The 18,280-nt window shown below is 44.4% G+C and overlaps 1 long non-coding RNA gene across 1 annotated transcript; it reads left to right on the top strand.

The window, feature by feature from the left end:
• Positions 1–1,874: 1,874 nt before the first annotated feature.
• Positions 1,875–3,036, top strand: LOC137305649 (uncharacterized). The gene is made up of 3 exons (XR_010958730.1): positions 1,875–1,911; positions 2,697–2,741; positions 3,001–3,036. It is a non-coding gene; the product is annotated as an uncharacterized lncRNA (long non-coding RNA).
• The last annotated feature ends 15,244 nt before the right edge of the window (positions 3,037–18,280 follow it).

Here is an 18,280-nt window from a genome sequence, read left to right as displayed (position 1 = left end):
ACTGAAATTCCGTTCCTTCTGTTTCAGACTCTTTAGAAAATGAGAGTGTCCCTGATACTAAAGGTATTTATCTTCATCTTTCAACAATACATCACGGTTACAGATTTAAATGTCATTAAAACGGGAGTGACAATTTTCAAACTATTCTGATAACTGCACACGGAGTCTTTCCTGTGATTTGTGAACTGAAATTCTGTTCTTTCTATTCCAGATTCTTTCGAACATGACAGTCACTCTAAGCCTCAAGGTATCTATATTTATATTTTATTTGTCGCTATTTCTAAAATTCAATAGAAAATAATCTAATGATAATTGTACTAATGACTCTGGGATGCAGTTTTGATCCATTGGCCTTGGATGGAAACCCAAAGCTCAGGCCCCGGAGTCAGTGCTCGGCTCTCTGTTCCTGTATCTGAAGAGCCAGGAGAGCAGAGAGTGGGGATTTGGGACAATCTCACACCCGTGCAGTAATCCCTCGCTGACACTGGCCTTTGTTTGGTTCGGGGCTGCTCAGTTGAGTTGAGATTGGCACACGTTGGCAGGACACCAACCTGGACTCGCGTGTGCCAGTCTCAGTGCCAGGAGTGAGACTCACACTGACCCTGGAGCCTCCTGGATTCAACCAGCAGTTTCCTGGTGAAATCACCCAACCCTAATCCAACCCTGAGCTGGGCCGTCGGGCGATGGGAATGGAGCTCATGGTGAGGTGACCGATTCAGTGGGTAGTGCAATGTCTGAGAGTGAGCAAAAAGGAACGTGCGACAGAGACACACTTTTCAATTGTGAACAATTCAAATTCATTTCCTATTTGATAATCAAAAACCGGCTTTCGTTTCAGATTCCGATGAAATTGCCAACAGGAAAATCAAAGTGATTGTGGCCGGAGGAGATGATGGTTTGTAGATCTCTCTGTCTGGGGATTATTGACTGCGCTAATATATGGGAGCTGGGTCCGTGAGGGGAGGCACAGGCTCTGGTCCCTCTCAGTGAGTTACTCCCAACCTGCGCTCTGATTGGGCTCAGTATTAACACACTAACCAGGGATCATTGGTTCCTAGCACAGGACTGTCTGTAGTTTGCTCCTGGTTATTACTTAAATGGATTGGAAATAAAGTGCATGGAAAATGAGAGAGATCTGGGGGGTCCTGTCTGACTAGAAATTGAAACTATCGCAACAACCCTCGGTGACAGTGAATGAAGCAAATCAGATGTCTGGACGTATTAAAAGATCAATATTGAGCCAAAATTGTGAGGTAAACCTGTCCCTTTATAAATTATTGGTGCGACCGCCCTCAGAACTGTGTACAGTTCTGGTCCATGGAATATTGCAGCTATTGAAAGGATGCAGAAGAGAGGATGGAGGGATTGAATTAGGAGGAGCGATTCCGTAAATTGGGCAAGTTCTCACTCGACAAGAGAAGGTTGAGAGGTGATACGATTATTGTTTTTAGGAATCTAAAGGGACTGGATAATGTCAACCCTGACCAGCAGTTTCACCTTGTTCAGAACAGTAGATCCAGAGGACACGGCCTGCCCTTGAAGGGGGTAAATTCAAAACTAATCTGTGGAAACAATATTTCATTGAGTGAGTGGTGAATTTATGGACCAGGCTCCCCGCGGAGACGGTGGAAGCAGTTACTAGTGATTCATTCAATCACAAATTAGAGCCAAGTTAAATAGTGAGGTGACCGATTCAGTGAGTTGTGTAATGTTTGACTGTAAGGGTCCAGTGGCTGAGTTTAGAACAGAATATTCACATTTCCTACCCAAGGACTGGGGGCTCTCAGTGTTTACAATGGGAGCGACATTGGGAGAATGAAACAGAAAAACTGTCCAGTGAGCAGTGAATTAAAATTCTGTTCTGTTCTATTGCAGATTCTTCCCCGAAGGAGAGTCACTCTGCAGAGACAGGTATTTACACTGGCATTTGAATAAAACATCACCGATTGTCGGGGGTTTAACCAGAGATTGCAGTGCCGTTGATCAATGTTTGTTCTGAATGGAGTCAGCAGTTTTCTGCTACTTGATCCTAATCCACTCTCAGAGCAGAGCTGGACGGTCACTCTGGGTCCAGTCCAGGTTCTATCCAGAGGTCCTGGATTGGCCGAGGCCCGAGGTGATGTATCGGGAGCTGCAGATTATGTTGTGGTGGATCTCAGTACAGGTCTGTGTGAAACACCGCACTCACTGCCCCTTTACACCCGTTTAATGAGACCTCACTCACTGCCCCTTTACACCCGTTTAATGAGACCTCACTCACTGCCCCTTTACACCCGTTTAATGAGACCGCACTCACTGCCCCTTTACACCCGTTTAATGAGACCGCACTCACTGCCCCTTTACACCCGTTTGATGAGACCTCACTCACTGCCCCTTTACACCCGTTTAATGAGACCTCACTCACTGCCCCTTTACACCCGTTTAATGAGACCTCACTCACTGCCCCTTCACACCCGTTTAATGAGACCTCACTCACTGCCCCTTTACACCCGTTTAATGAGACCTCACTCACTGCCCCTTCACACCCGTTTAATGAGACCTCACTCACTGCCCCTTTACACCCGTTTAATGAGACCTCACTCACTGCCCCTTCACACCCGTTTGACGAGGACTCAATAAAACAACCAATTCTGTCACGTTTATGTTTCAAATATAATCTTTACTGAGGAAACTCTGCTTTCTAATTTTTGATTCAGATTCGCATGAAACTGGAAACAGAAACACAAACAATCACAACTCCAGTGAGTGGACTTTTCTACATTTTATTGAGTTGAGACGAGTGCTGGGCTGGTGTCCGTCTGTCTATTGTTGCACCATTCCCGACCCCCTCATTATCTGCGTGTCCAGTGACGCCAAATCTAAACTGGGAATTGCGATGTGATTATTGACTGTGCTTCAGGCAAGAACTCGGGGTGCAGAGAGAGACCAAGGGGGGAAATTAACTGCACACGGAGTCTTTCCTGTGATTTGTGAACTGAAATTCTGTTCTTTCTATTCCAGATTCTTTAGAACATGACAGTCACTCGAAGCCTCAAGGTATCTATATTTATATTTTTTGTCACTATTTCTAAAATTCATTGGAAAATAATCTAATGATAATTGTACTAATGACTCTGGGATGCAGTTTTGATCCATTGGCCTTGGATGGAAACCCAAAGCTCAGGCCCCGGAGTCAGTGCTCGGCTCTCTGTTCCTGTATCTGAAGAGCCAGGAGGGCAGAGAGTGGGGATTAGGGACAATCTCACACCTGTGCAGTAATCCCTCGCTGACGCTGGCCTTTGTTTGGTTCGGGGCTGCTCAGTTGAGTTGAGATTGGCACGCGTTGGCAGGACACCAACCTGGACTCACGTGTGCCAGTCTCAGTGCCAGGAGTGAGACTCACACTGACCCTGGAGCCTCCTGGATTCAACCAGCAGTTTCCTGGTGAAATCACCCAACCCTAATCCAACCCTGAGCTGGGCCGTCGGGCGATAGGAATGGAGCTCATGGTGAGGTGACCGATTCAGTGGGTAGTGCAATGTCTGAGTGTGAGCAAAAAGGAACGTGTGACAGAGACACACTTTTCAATTGTGAACAATTCAAATCCATTTTCCATTTTATAATTGAAAACCAATTTTCATTTCAGATTCTGATGAAATTGCCAAAAGGAAAATCAAAGTGATTGTGGCCGGAGGAGATGATGGTTTGTAGATCTCTCTGTCTGGGGATTATTGACTGAGCTAATATATGGGAGCTGGGTTCGTGAGGATTAACAAACTCTTTATTGAAATGATGTCAAATACACGTGGGGTCAGGGAACAAGTAGCAGAATGGATAGCAAGCTGGCTACAAAACAGAAAACAGAGAGTAGGGGTTAAGGGTATTTACTCAGGGTGGGAAGTGGTGTTACACAGGGATCGGTGCTGGGACCACTGTTGTTCACTATTTACATTAACGATTTGGACTCAGGAATCGGAAGTACAATTTCAAAATTTGCATTTGGCAATAAATAGGTGCGTATGGTTAATACTGAGGAAGACTGTGACAAAATACAAGAAAACGTTAATAAACTCTCAGAATGGGTGTGTAAATGGCAAATGAATTTCAATATAGATAAGTGTGAGGTGGTGCATTTTGTTTGGAGAAATAAGGAGGACACATACTCCTTGGAAAAGGAGTCTAAATGGGGTAAAGGAGCAAAGAGATCCAGGGGTACTGATTCACAAATCATAATAAGTAGCGACACAGGTTAACAAGGCCATAAAAATACAAACAAATCACTGGCGTTCATTTCTAGAGGGATAGAACTAAAAGCAGTGAAGTTATACTAAACTTGTATAGATCCTTGGTTAGACCACACTTGGACAGTACACGGTACTGGTCTCCATATTACAAAAATCATAGAGGCACTGGAGAAGATGCAAAAATGATTTACAAGGATGAAACCAGATCTGAGACTTTATAACTTTGAGGAAAGATTGAACAGGCTGGGGCTGTTTTCCCTAGAAACGAGAAGTCTGAGGGGTGACCTAATAGAGGCTTTCAAAATTATTAAGGAGTATGACGGGGTAGATGTAGAGAATGCTTCCCCTTGTGGGGGAGACCAAAACTAGGGGTCATAAATATAAGATAGTCACTAATAAATACAATAGGGAATTCAGGAGAAACTTCTTTACCCAGAGAGTGGTGAGAATGTGGAACTCGCTCCCACAAGGAGTGGGTGAGGTGAATAGTGTAGATGGATTTAAGGGGAAGCTTGATAAGCACATGAGGGAGAAAGGAATAGAAGGATATGCTGATAGGGGGAGATGAAGTAGGGAGGGAGGAGGCTCGTGTGGAGCATAAACACCGGCACAGACCAGATGGGTCAAATGGCCTGTTTCTGTGCTGGACATTCTATGTAAAAATATACCTGGAGATGTGACCTACCCAGGAACTGTGTGTCGGGAGTGGTATCTTTGAAAACCATTAGTATAACTGAACATGTGGTCTGGAAACTGAAATTCTGTTCTTTCTGTTTCAGACTCTTTAGAAAATGAGAGTGTCCCTGATACTAAAGGTATTTATCTTCATCTTTCAACAATACATCACGGTTACAGATTTAAATGTCATTAAAACAGGATTGACAATTTTCAAATTATTCTGATAACTGCTGGGCTGGTGTCTCTGTCTATTGTTCCACCATTCCCGACCCCCTCATTGTCTGCCTGTCCAGTGAAGCCAAATCTAACACTGAGAATTACGATGTGATTATTGACTGTGCTTTAGACAAGAACTCGGGGTGCAGAGTGACCAAGGGGGGAAATTTAAATCGACCCGCCCAGGGAAACTATTCTGATAACTGCACACGGAGTCTTTCCTGTGATTTGTGAACTGAAATTCTGTTCTTTCTATTCCAGATTCTTTAGAACATGACAGTCACTCTAAGCCTCAAGGTATCTATACTTATATTTTATTTGTCGCTATTTCTAAAATTCATCAGAAAGTAATCTAACAATTGCACTAATGACTCTGAGATGCAGTTTTGATCCATTGGCCTTGGATGGAAACCCAAAGCTCAGACCCCGGAGTCAGTGCTCGGCTCTCTGTTCCTGTATCTGAAGAGCCAGGAGGGCAGAGAGTGGGGATTAGGGACAATCTCACACCCGTGCAGTAATCCCTCGCTGAGACCGGCCTTTCTTTGGTTCGGGGCTGCTCAGTTGAGTTGAGATTGGCACACGTTGGCAGGACACTAACGTTTGAGTGTGAGCAAAAAAGAATGTGCAACAGGGAAACACTTCAATGGTGAACAATTCAAACCCACTTTTCATTTTTATAATCGAAAACCGGTTTTCATTTCAGATTCCGATGAAATTGTCAAAAGGAAAATCAAAGTGATTGTGGCCGGAGGAGATGATGGTTTGTAGATCTCTCTGTCTGGGGATTATTGACTGCGCTAATATATGGGAGCTGGGTCCGTGAGGATTAACAAGCTCTTTATTGAAATGATGTCAAATACACGTGGGGTCAGGGAACAAGTAGCAGAATGGATAGCAAGCTGGCTCCAAAACAGAAAACAGAGAGTTGGGGTTAAGGGTATTTACTCAGACTGGCAAAAGGTGGGAAGTGGTGTTCCACAAGGATCGGTGCTGGGACCACTGTTGTTCACCACTTACATAAACAATTTGGACTCAGGAATCGGAAATACAGTTTCAGAATTTGCAAATGACACCAAATAGGTGGATAATGAGACTGAGGAAGACTGCGACAAAATACAAGAAGATGATAACAAACTTACAGAATGGGTGTTTAAATGGCAAAAGTATTTCAATATAGATAAGTGTGAGGTGGTGCATTTTGTTTGGAGAAATAAGGAGGACACACACTCCTTGGAAAATAAGAGTCTAAATGGGGTAAAGGAGCAAAGAGATCTCGGGCTACAGATTCACAAATCATTAAAAGTAGCGACACAGGTTAACAAGGCCATAAAAATACAAACAAATCACTGCCGTTCATTTCTAGAGGGATAGAACTAAAAGCAGTGAAGTTATACTAAACTTGTATAGATCCTTGGTTAGACCACACTTGGACAGTACACGGTACTGGTCTCCATATTACAAAAATCATAGAGGCACTGGAGAAGATGCAAAAATGATTTACAAGGATGAAACCAGATCTGAGACTTTATAACTTTGAGGAAAGATTGAACAGGCTGGGGCTGTTTTCCCTAGAAACGAGAAGTCTGAGGGGTGACCTAATAGAGGCTTTCAAAATTATTAAGGAGTATGACGGGGTAGACGTAGAGAATGCTTCCCCTTGTGGGGGAGACCAAAACTAGGGGTCATAAATATAAGATAGTCACTAATAAATCCAATAGGGAATTCAGGAGAAACTTCTTCACCCAGAGAGTGGTGAGAATGTGGAACTCGCTCCCACAAGGAGTGGGTGAGGTGAATAGCATAGATGGATGCTAAAACTGGGAATTACGATGTGATTATTGACTGTGCTTTTGACAAGAACTCGGTGTGCGGAGAGACCAAGGGGGGAAATTTAAACCGAGCCACCCAGGGAAACTATTCTGATAGCTGCACACGGAGGCTTTCCTGTGATTTGTGAACTGAAATTCTGTTCTTTCTATTCCAGATTCTTTAGAACATGACAGTCACTCTAAGCCTCAAGGTATCTAAATTTAGATTTTATGTCACTATTTCTAAAATTCATTCGAAAATAATCTAATGATAATTGTACTAATGACTCTGGGATGCAGTTTTGATCCATTGGCCTTGGATGGAAACCCAAAGCTCAGGCCCCGGAGTCAGTGCTCGGCTCTCTGTTCCTGTATCTGAAGAGCCAGGAGGCAGAGAATGGGGATTAGGGACAATCTCACACCCGTGCAGTAATCCCTCGCTGAGACCCCTCTTCGTGTGGTTCGCGGTAGCTCAGTTGAGTTGAGATTGGCACACGTTGGCAGGACACTAACATTTGAGTGTGAGCAAAAAAGAACGTGCAACAGGGAAACACTTTTCAATGGTGAACAATTCAAACTCACTTTTCATTTTTATAATCGCAAACCGGTTTTCATTTCAGATTCCGATGAAATTGTCAAAAGGAAAATCAAAGTGATTGTGGCCGGAGGAGATGATGGTTTGTAGATCTCTTTGTCTGGGGATTATTGACTGCGCTAATATATGGGAGCTGGGTCTATGAGGATTAACAAGCTCTTTATTGAAATGATGTGAAATTTATATGGAGATGTCACCTACCCAGGTGCTGAGTGTGTCGGTGTTTGCATTGGGAGAGTGGGATCTTTGAAAACCATTCGGATAACACAACGTGTAGTCTGGAAACTGAAATTCTGTTCCTTCTGTTTCAGACTCTTTAGAAAATGAGAGTGTCCCTGATACTAAAGGTATTTATCTTCATCTTTCAACAATTCATCACGGTTACAGATTTAAATGTCATTAAAACGGGAGTGACAATTTTCAAACTATTCTGACTCCTGCACACGGAGTCTTTCCTGTGATTTGTGAACTGAAATTCTGTTCTTTCTATTCCAGATTCTTTAGAACATGACAGTCACTCTAAGCCTCAAGGTATCTATATTTATATTTTATATGTCGCTATTTCTAAAATTCAATAGAAAATAATCTAATGATAATTGTACTAATGACGCTGGGATGCAGTTTTGATCCATTGGCCTTGGATGGAAACCCAAAGCTCAGGCCCCGGAGTCCGGGCTCGGCTCTCTGTTCCTGTATCTGAAGAGCCAGGAGGGCAGAGAGTGGGGATTAGGGACAATCTCACACCCGTGCAGTAATCCCTCGCTCAGACCGGCCTTTGTTTGGTTTGGGGCAGCTCAGTTGAGTTGAGATTGGCACACGTTGGCAGGACACTAACCTGGACTCGCGTGTGCCAGTCTCAGTGCCAGGAGTGAGACTCACACTGACCCTGGAGCCTCCTGGATTCAACCAGCAGTTTCCTGGTGAAATCACCCAACCCTAATCCAACCCTGAGCTGGGCCCTCGGGCGATGGGAATGGAGCTCATGGTGAGGTGACCGATTCAGTGGGTCGTGCAATGTCTGACTGTGAGCAAAAAGGAACGTGTGACAGAGACACACTTTTCAATTGTGAACAATTCAGATCCATTTTCCATTTTATAATCGCAAACCGGTTTTCATTTCAGATTCCGATGAAATTGCCAAAAGGAAAATCAAAGTGATTGTGGCCGGAGGAGATGATGGTTTGTAGATCTCTCTGTCTGGGGATTATTGACTGCGCTAATATATGGGAGCTGGGTCCGTGAGGATTAACAAGCTCTTTATTGAAATGATGTCAAATACATGTGGGGTCAGGGAACAAGTAGCAGAATGGATAGCAAGCTGGCTACAAAACAGAAAACAGAGAGTTGGGGTTAAGGGTATTTACTCAGACTGGCAAAAAGTGGGAAGTGGTTTTCCACAAGGATCGGTGCTGGGACCACTGTTGTTCACCATTTACATAAACAATTTGGACTCAGGAATCGGAAATACAGTTTCAGAATTTGCAAATGACACCAAATAGGTGGATATTGAGACTGAGGAAGACTGCGACACAATACAAGAAGATGATAACAAACTTACAGAATGGGTGTGTAAATGGCAAATGTATTTCAATACAGATAAGTGTGAGGTGGTGCATTTTGGTGTGAGGAATAAGGAGGACACACTGCTTGGAAAATAAGAGTCTAAATGGGGTAAAGGAGCAAAGAGATCTCGGGCTACAGATTCACAAATCATTAAAAGTAGCGACACAAGTTAATAAGGCCATAAAAATACAAACAAAGCATCGGGGTTCATTTCTGAAGGGATGGAATTGAATAGCAGAGAAGCTTTGCTGAACTTGTAGAGAACCTTGGATAGACCACACTTAGAGTACCGTGTACAGTTTTAGTCTCCATATTACAAAAAGGATATTGAGGCTCTGGAGAAGGTGCAATACAGATTGAAAAGGGTGATTCCAGCACTGAGAGTTTCCAACTATCAGTAAAGGCTGAACAGACTGGGGCTCTTTTCTCTTCAAAAGACAAGGCTGAGAGGTGACCCAATAGAAGTCTTTAAAATTACGAAGGGGTTTGATAGGGTAGAAGGTAGAGAAGGTGTTTCCACTTGTGGGACAGACCAAAACTAGGGGACATAAATATAAGATAGTCACTAGTAAATCCAATAGGGAATTCAAGAGAAACTTCTTTACCCAGAGAGTGGTGAGAATGTGGTGCTCACTACAACAAGGAGTAGTTGAGGCAAATAGCACTGTGCATTTAAGGGGAAAAGAGATAAATAGATGAGGGAGAAAGGAATAGAAAGATATGCTGAAAGTGTTAAATGAAGGAGGGAGGAGGCTCCAATGAAGCACAAACAACGGCATGGAGCAGTTGGGCCGAATGGCCTGTTACCATGCTGTAAATTCTATGTATAAATATCTAAGTAAATGTCACTGACCCAGGTGCTGAGTGTTGGTGTTAACTGAACGTGTGGTCTGGAAACTGAAATTCTGTTCCTTCTGTTTCAGACTCTTTAGAAAATGAGAGTGTCCCTGATACTAAAGGTATTTATCTTCATCTTTCAACAATTCATCACGGTTACAGATTTAAATGTCATTAAAACGGGAGTGACAATTTTCAAACTATTCTGACTCCTGCACACGGAGTCTTTCCTGTGATTTGTGAACTGAAATTCTGTTCTTTCTATTCCAGATTCTTTAGAACATGACAGTCACTCTAAGCCTCAAGGTATCTATATTTTTATTTTATTTGTCGCTATTTCTAAAATTCATTAGAAAATAATCTAATGATAATTGTACTAATGACTCTGGGATGCAGTTTTGATCCATTGGCCTTGGATGGAAACCCAAAGCTCAGGCCCCGGAGTCAGTGCTCGGCTCTCTGTTCCTGTATCTGAAGAGCCAGGAGGGCAGAGAGTGGGGATTAGGGACAATCTCACACCCGTGCAGTAATCCCTCGCTGAGACCGGCCTTTGTTTGGTTCGGGGCTGCTCAGTTGAGTTGAGATTGGCACACGTTGGCAGGACACTAACCTGGACTCACGTGTGCCAGTCTCAGTGCCAGGAGTGAGACTCACACTGACCCTGGAGCCTCCTGGATTCAACCAGCAGTTTCCTGGTGAAATCACCCAACCCTAATCCAACCCTGAGCTGGGCCGTCGGGCGATGGGAATGGAGCTCATAGTGAGGTGACCGATTCAGTGGGTAGTGCAATGTCTGAGTGTGAGCAAAAAGGAACGTGTGACAGAGACACACTTTTTTCAATTGTGAACAATTCAAATCCATTTTCCATTTTATAATCGAAAACCGGCTTTCGTTTCAGATTCCGATGAAATTGCCAAAAGGAAAAGCAAAGTGATTGTGGCCGGAGGAGATGATGGTTTGTAGATCTCTCTGTCTGGGGATTATTGACTGCGCTAATATATGGGAGCTGGGTCTGTGAGGGGAGGCACAGGCTCTGGTGCCGCTCAGTGAGTCACTCTGAAACGTGCGCTGGGACTGGGCTCAGTATTAACACATTAACCAGGGAGCACCACTTCCCACTGTGTCCTGCCCAATATTTATCCCTCAAACAACATCCCTAAAACAGATTATCTGGTCGTGACCACATTGCTGTTTGTGAGATCTTGCTGTGCACAAATTGGCTGCTGCGTTTCCTACATTACAACAGTGACTACACTTCAAAAGTATTTCATTGGTTGTAAAGCGCTTTGGGACGTCCTGAGGTCCTGAAAGACTCTCTATAGATGGAAGTCTCTCCTGGAATAGGACTGTCTGTAGTTTGCTTGTGGTTAACCCTGAGCCCTGGGGCCTGGTACACAGGTAGTGAGGGACACAGACTGGGCTTCACATGTTCTAAATGTCCTGTCTGATCTCTGAAGCCCATTAAGGGCCCAGTGGCTGAGTTTGGAACGGAATATTCACATCTACCCAAGGGCTGGGGGCTCTCAGTCTTTGCAATGGGAACAAGGCTTTGTAAACCATTGCAGAACGGAACGTAAACAGCCTGAGGATTTATTCCAGATCCTTAAATACAAACACCCCAGTGCTGAGTGTGTTGGTGTTTGCAGTGGGAGAGTGGGATCTTTGAAAACCATTAGGGTAACTGAACGTGTGGTCTGGAAACTGAAAATCTGTTCTTTCTATTCCAGATTCTTTAGAAAATGAGAGTGGCCCTGATGTTAAAGGTATTTATCTTAAACTTTGAACAATACATCCCGGTTACAGATATCAATGCCATTAAAATGGGAGAGACGGTTTTACAATTATTCTGATAACTGGATACAGCGCTCAATTTTCAAATGGCGGTGGGTTACCAGCGGGGGGATGACGGTGCACGTGGCAAACCCGAATTTTAAAAAAAACGTACCTTTTCCGACGCGATCGTGATGTAATTAATGGTGGTTAAAGCTCTTTTGGGGTTTCGCGCCCAGCAGCTAGCCTGATTGACAGGGTGACTGCAAACAGGAGCTGCAACGCCGAGGTGGGGGGGTGGTGGGCGGTGAGAAAGAGAGAAAGAGAGACCTCATCCAGAGCTGGAACAGAAGATCAGGGGGGAGGAGAGAGAGGGGGAGGAGAGAGAGGGGGAGGAGAGAGAGGGGGAGGAGAGAGAGGGGGAGGAGAGAGAGGGGGAGGAGAGAGAGGGGGAGGAGAGAGAGGGGGAGGAGAGAGAGGGGGAGGAGAGAGAGGGGGAGGAGAGAGAGGGGGAGGAGAGAGAGGGGGAGGAGAGAGAGGGGGAGGAGAGAGAGGGGGAGGAGAGAGAGGGGGAGGAGAGAGAGGGGGAGGAGAGAGAGGGGGAGGAGAGAGAGGGGGAGGAGAGAGAGGGGGAGGAGAGAGAGGGGGAGGAGAGAGAGGGGGAGGAGAGAGAGGGGGAGGAGAGAGAGGGGGAGGAGAGAGAGGGGGAGGAGAGAGAGGGGGAGGAGAGAGAGGGGGAGGAGAGAGAGGGGGAGGAGAGAGAGGGGGAGGAGAGAGAGGGGGAGGAGAGAGAGGGGGAGGAGAGAGAGGGGGAGGGTGGACGATCGGGTTTGGGGGGGGGGAGAGTGGACGATCGGGTGTGGGGGAAGATTAAGAGATCGAAAAGGGACATCGGGGAAAGGGGGGAAGATTAAGAGATCGAAAAGGGACATCGGGGAAAGGGGGGAAGATTAAGAGATCGAAAAGGGACATCGGGGAAAGGGGGGAAGATTAAGAGATCGAAAAGGGACATCGGGGAAAGGGGGGAAGATTAAGAGATCGAAAAGGGACATCAGACATCGGAGCGTGGTGGGAAGGAAGGTTGATTTCGTGTTTTAACTTTGTGCAATGGTTTTTTATTTAATTTATTTTTGCCTCATCCGACCCTTGACACCTGGTTTCACCAGGCGTGAACCAGAAGCCGTGGGAAAGCCGCCCAGGCAAGTTAAAAATCATTCTAAATACCTAGTGTCACAAATAAAGTACCTTAAATACCTCAATGAGGTACATTTGGTTCTTTAACTATCATTTCGCCGGCTATAATTGCCGGCAGAACTTCCGGATTCAGGACACCCGCGCACACAGGTGCGTCCGTGGAGAACTCGGAGAGTTGCAGCCGGCTTCCAAACCCGCTCTGTCTTTTTGCAATTTTCGCAGTCCCCCCGCCCCCAATATTTATCCCTCAAACGTCACTAGAAGTTTGGAACTCTCTTCTGCAAACGGCAATTGATACTAGCTCAATTGCTAAATTTAAATCTGAGATAGATAGCTTTTTGGCAACCAAAGGTATTAAGGGATATGGGCCAAAGGCAGGTACATGGAGTTAGATGACAGATCAGCCATGATCTTATCAAATGGCGGAGCAGGGACGAGGGGCTGAATGGCCTACTCCTGTTCCTATGTTCCTATGTGACAATCTCACATTGGCACTGTAATCCCTCGGAGATCGGCTACTGAATCCGCCCTTTGGTTTGGGTCAGCTTATGGTGACAGTGGTGACCGATTCAGTGGGTAGTGCAATGTGTGAGTGTGAGCAGAAAGGAACGTGTGACAGACAGTTTTCAATTGTGAACAATTCAAATTCATTTTCCATTTTATAATCGAAACCTGGTTTTCTTTTCAGATTCCGATGAAATTGTCAAAAGGAAAATCAAAGTGATTGTGGCCGGAGGAGATGATGGTTTGTAGATCTCTCTGTCTGGGGATTATTGACTGCGCTAATATATGGGAGCTGGGTCCGTGAGGATTAACAAGCTCTTTATTGAAATGATGTGAAATTTATATGGAGATGTCACCTACCCAGGTGCTGAGTGTGTCGGTGTTTGCATTGGGAGAGTGGGATCTTTGAAAACCATTCGGATAACACAACGTGTGGTCTGGATATTTTAATCTCATGGGGAGGATTTGGAATCTTTATGATTCGTTAATAACGCGGTGACAATAGGATCGATGAAATGGGCTGTGGAGAGGTTGTCCCATTAGCCCCGAGTGGGAGCCCACGGCCCAGGACCCCAGAGGCAGCTCTTGGTTCACTCATCTCACGGTTGAAGAGCCAGGAGGGCAGAGACTGCAGGTTAGGGTTAATCTCTCACCACGTGCAGTAATCCCTCGCTAAGTCAGCCCCTGAGACTGGTATCACTGTGGGAGAGTGGGATCACTGAAAACCATTCGGATAACTCAATGTGTGGTCTGGAAACTGAAATTCTGTTCCTTCTGTTTCAGACTCTTTAGAAAATGAGAGTGTCCCTGATACTAAAGGTATTTATCTTCATCTTTCAACAATACATCACGGTTACAGATTTAAATGACATTAAAACAGGAGTGACAATTTTCAAACTATTCTGGTAACTGCACACGGAGTCTTTCCTGTGATTTGTGAACTGAAATTCTGTTCTTTCTATTCCAGATTCTTTCGAACATGACAGTCACCCTAAGCCTCAAGGTATCTATATTTATATTTTATTTGTCGCTATTTCTAAAATTCAATAGAAAATAATCTAATGATAATTGTACTAATGACTCTGGGATGCAGTTTTGATCCATTGGCCTTGGATGGAAACCCAAAGCTCAGGCCCCGGAGTCAGTGCTCGGCTCTCTGTTCCTGTATCTGAAGAGCCAGGAGGGCAGAGAGTGGGGATTAGGGACAATCTCACACCCGTGCAGTAATCCCTCGCTGAGACCGGCCTTTGTTTGGTTCGGGGCTGCTCCGTTGAGTTGAGATTGGCACACGTTGGCAGGACACCAACCTGGACTCACGTGTGCCAGTCTCAGTGCCAGGAGTGAGACTCACACTGACCCTGGAGCCTCCTGGATTCAACCAGCAGTTTCCTGGTGAAATCACCCAACCCTAATCCAACCCTGAGCTGGGCCGTCGGGCGATGGGAATAGAGCTCATGGTGAGGTGACCGATTCAGTGGGTAGTGCAATGTCTGAGTGTGAGCAAAAAGGAACGTGTGACAGAGACACACTTTTCAATTGTGAACAATTCAGATCCATTTTCCATTTTATAACCGAAAACCGGTTTTCATTTCAGATTCCGATGAAATTGCCAAAAGGAAAATCAAAGTGATTGTGGCCGGAGGAGATGATGGTTTGTAGATCTCTCTGTCTGGGGATTATTGACTGCGCTAATATATGGGAGCTGGGTCCGTGAGGATTAACAAGCTCTTTATTGAAATGATGTCAAATACATGTGGGGTCAGGGAACAAGTAGCAGAATGGATAGCAAGCTGGCTAAAAAACAGAAAACAGAAAACAGAGTTGGGGTTAAGGGTATTTACTCAGACTGGCGGAGGGTGGGAAGTGGTTTTCCACGGGGATCGGTGCTGGGACCACTGTTGTTCACCATTTACATAAACAATTTGGACTCAGGAATCGGAAATACAGTTTCAGAATTTGCAAATAACACCAAATAGGTGGATATTGAGACTGAGGAAGACTGCGACAAAATACAAGAAGATGATAACAAACTTAGAGAATGGGTGTGTAAATGGCAAATGTATTTCAATATAGATAAGTGTGAGGTGGTGCATTTTGGTGTGAGGAATAAGGAGGACACACACTCCTTGGAAAATCAGAGTCTAAATGGGGTAAAGGAGCAAAGAGATCTCGGGGTACAGATTCACAAATCATTAAAAGTAGCGACACAGGTTAATAAGGCCATAAAAATACAAACAAAGCATCGGGGTTCATTTCTGAAGGGATGGAATTGAATAGCAGAGAAGCTTTGCTGAACTTGTATAGAACCTTGGATAGACCACACTTAGAGTACTGTGTACAGTTTTGGTCTCCATATTACAAAAAGGATATTGAGGCTCTGGAGAAGGTGCAATACAGATTGAAAAGGGTGATTCCAACACTGAGAGTTTCCAACTATCAGTAAAGGCTGAACAGACTGGGGCTCTTTTCTCTTCAAAAGACAAGGATGTGAGGTGACCCAATAGAAGTCTTTAAAATTACGAAGGGGTTTGATAGGGTAGAAGGTAGAGAAGGTGTTTCCACTTGTGGGACAGACCAAAACGAGGAGACATAAATATAAGATAGTCACTCGTAAATCCAATAGGGAATTCAAGAGAAACTTCTTTACCCAGAGAGTGGTGAGAATGTGGAGACCACGACAACAAGGAGTAGTTGAGGCAAATAGCACTGTGCATTTAAGGGGAAAAAAGATAAATACATGAGGGAGAAAGGAATAGAAAGATATGCTGAAAGTGTTAAATGAAGGAGGGAGGAGGCTCCAATGAAGCACAAAAGCAGCATGGAGCAGTTGGGCCGAATGGCCTGTTACCATGCTGTAAATTCTATGTATAAATATCTAAGGAGATGTCACTGACCCAGGTGCTGAGTGTTGGTGTTAACTGAACGTGTGGTCTGGAAACTGGAATTCTGTTCTTTCTGTTTCAGACTCTTTAGAAAATGAGAGTGTCCCTGATACTAAAGGTATTTATCTTCATCTTTCAACAATTCATCACGGTTACAGATTTAAAGGACATTTAAAAGGGAGTGACAATTTTCAAACTATTCTGACTCCTGCACACGGAGTCTTTCCTGTGATTTGTGAACTGAAATTCTGTTCTTTCTATTCCAGATTCTTTAGAACATGACAGTCACTCGAAGCCTCAAGGTATCTATATTTATATTTTTTGTCACTATTTCTAAAATTCATTGGAAAATAATCTAATGATAATTGTACTAATGACTCTGGGATGCAGTTTTGATCCATTGGCCTTGGATGGAAACCCAAAGCTCAGGCCCCGGAGTCAGTGCTCGGCTCTCTGTTCCTGTATCTGAAGAGCCAGGAGGGCAGAGAGTGGGGATTAGGGACAATCTCACACCCGTGCAGTTATCCCTCGCTGAGACCGGCCTTTGGTTTGGGGCAGCTGAATTGAATTGAGATTGGCACACATTGGCAGGACACTAACCTGGACTCACGTGTGCCAGTCTCAGTGCCAGGAGTGAGACTCACACTGACCCTGGAGCCTCCTGGATTCAACCAGCAGTTTCCTGGTGAAATCACCCAACCCTAATCCAACCCTGAGCTGGGCCGTCGGGCGATGGGAATGGAGCTCATGGTGAGGTGGGTAGTGCAATGTCTGAGTGTGAGCAAAAAGGAACGTGCGACAGAGACACACTTTTCAATTGTGAACAATTCAAATTCATTTTCCATTTTATAATCGAAAACCGGTTTTCATTTCAGATTCCGATGAAATTGCCAAAAGAAAAATCAAAGTGATTGTGGCCGGAGGAGATGATGGTTTGTAGATCTCTCTGTCTGGGGATTATTGACTGAGCTAATATATGGGAGCTGGGTCCGTGAGGATTAACAAGCTCTTTATTGAAATGATGTCCAATACACGTGGGGTCAGGGAACAAGTAGCAGAATGGATAGCAAGCTGGCTACAAAACAGAAAACAGAGAGTAGGGGTTAAGGGTATTTACTCAGGGTGGGAAGTGGTGTTCCACAGGGATCGGTGCTGGGAGCACTGTTGTTCACCATTTACATTAACGATTTGGACTCAGGAATCGGAAGTACAATTTCAAAATTTGCATTTGACAATAAATAGGTGCGTATGGTTAATACTGAGGAAGACTGTGACAAAATACAAGAAAATGTTAATAAACTCACAGAATGGATGTGTAAATGGCAAATGAATTTCAATATAGATAAGTGTGAGGTGGTGCATTTTGTTAGGAGAAATAAGGAGGACACATACTCCTTGGAAAATGAGTCGAAATGGGGTAAAGGAGCAAAGAGATCTCGGGGTACAGATTCACAAATCATTAAAAGTAGCGACACAGGTTAACAAGGCCATAAAAATACAAACAAATCACTGCCGTTCATTTCTAGAGGGATAGAACTAAAAGCAGTGAAGTTATACTAAACTTGTATAGATCCTTGGTTAGACCACACTTGGACAGTACACGGTACTGGTCTCCATATTACAAAAATCATAGAGGCACTGGAGAAGATGCAAAAATGATTTACAAGGATGAAACCAAATCTGAGACTTTATAACTTTGAGGAAAGATTGAACAGGCTGGGGCTGTTTTCCCTAGAAACGAGAAGTCTGAGGGGTGACCTAATAGAGGCTTTCAAAATTATTAAGGAGTATGACGGGGTAGATGTAGAGAATGCTTCCCCTTGTGGGGGAGACCAAAACTAGGGGTCATAAATATAAGATAGTCACTAATAAATACAATAGGGAATTCAGGAGATACTTCTTTACCCAGAGAGTGGTGAGAATGTGGAACTCGCTCCCACAAGGAGTGGGTGAGGTGAATAGTGTAGATGGATGCTAAATTCGGGAATTATGATGTGATTATTGACTGT

The sequence above is a fragment of the Heptranchias perlo genome, chromosome 40, assembly GCF_035084215.1.
Source record: "Heptranchias perlo isolate sHepPer1 chromosome 40, sHepPer1.hap1, whole genome shotgun sequence".
In the NCBI taxonomy this organism is placed as follows: domain Eukaryota; kingdom Metazoa; phylum Chordata; class Chondrichthyes; order Hexanchiformes; family Hexanchidae; genus Heptranchias; species Heptranchias perlo.
Note: the sequence above shows the minus strand (reverse complement) of the source record. Positions and strands in the feature narration are given on the sequence as shown.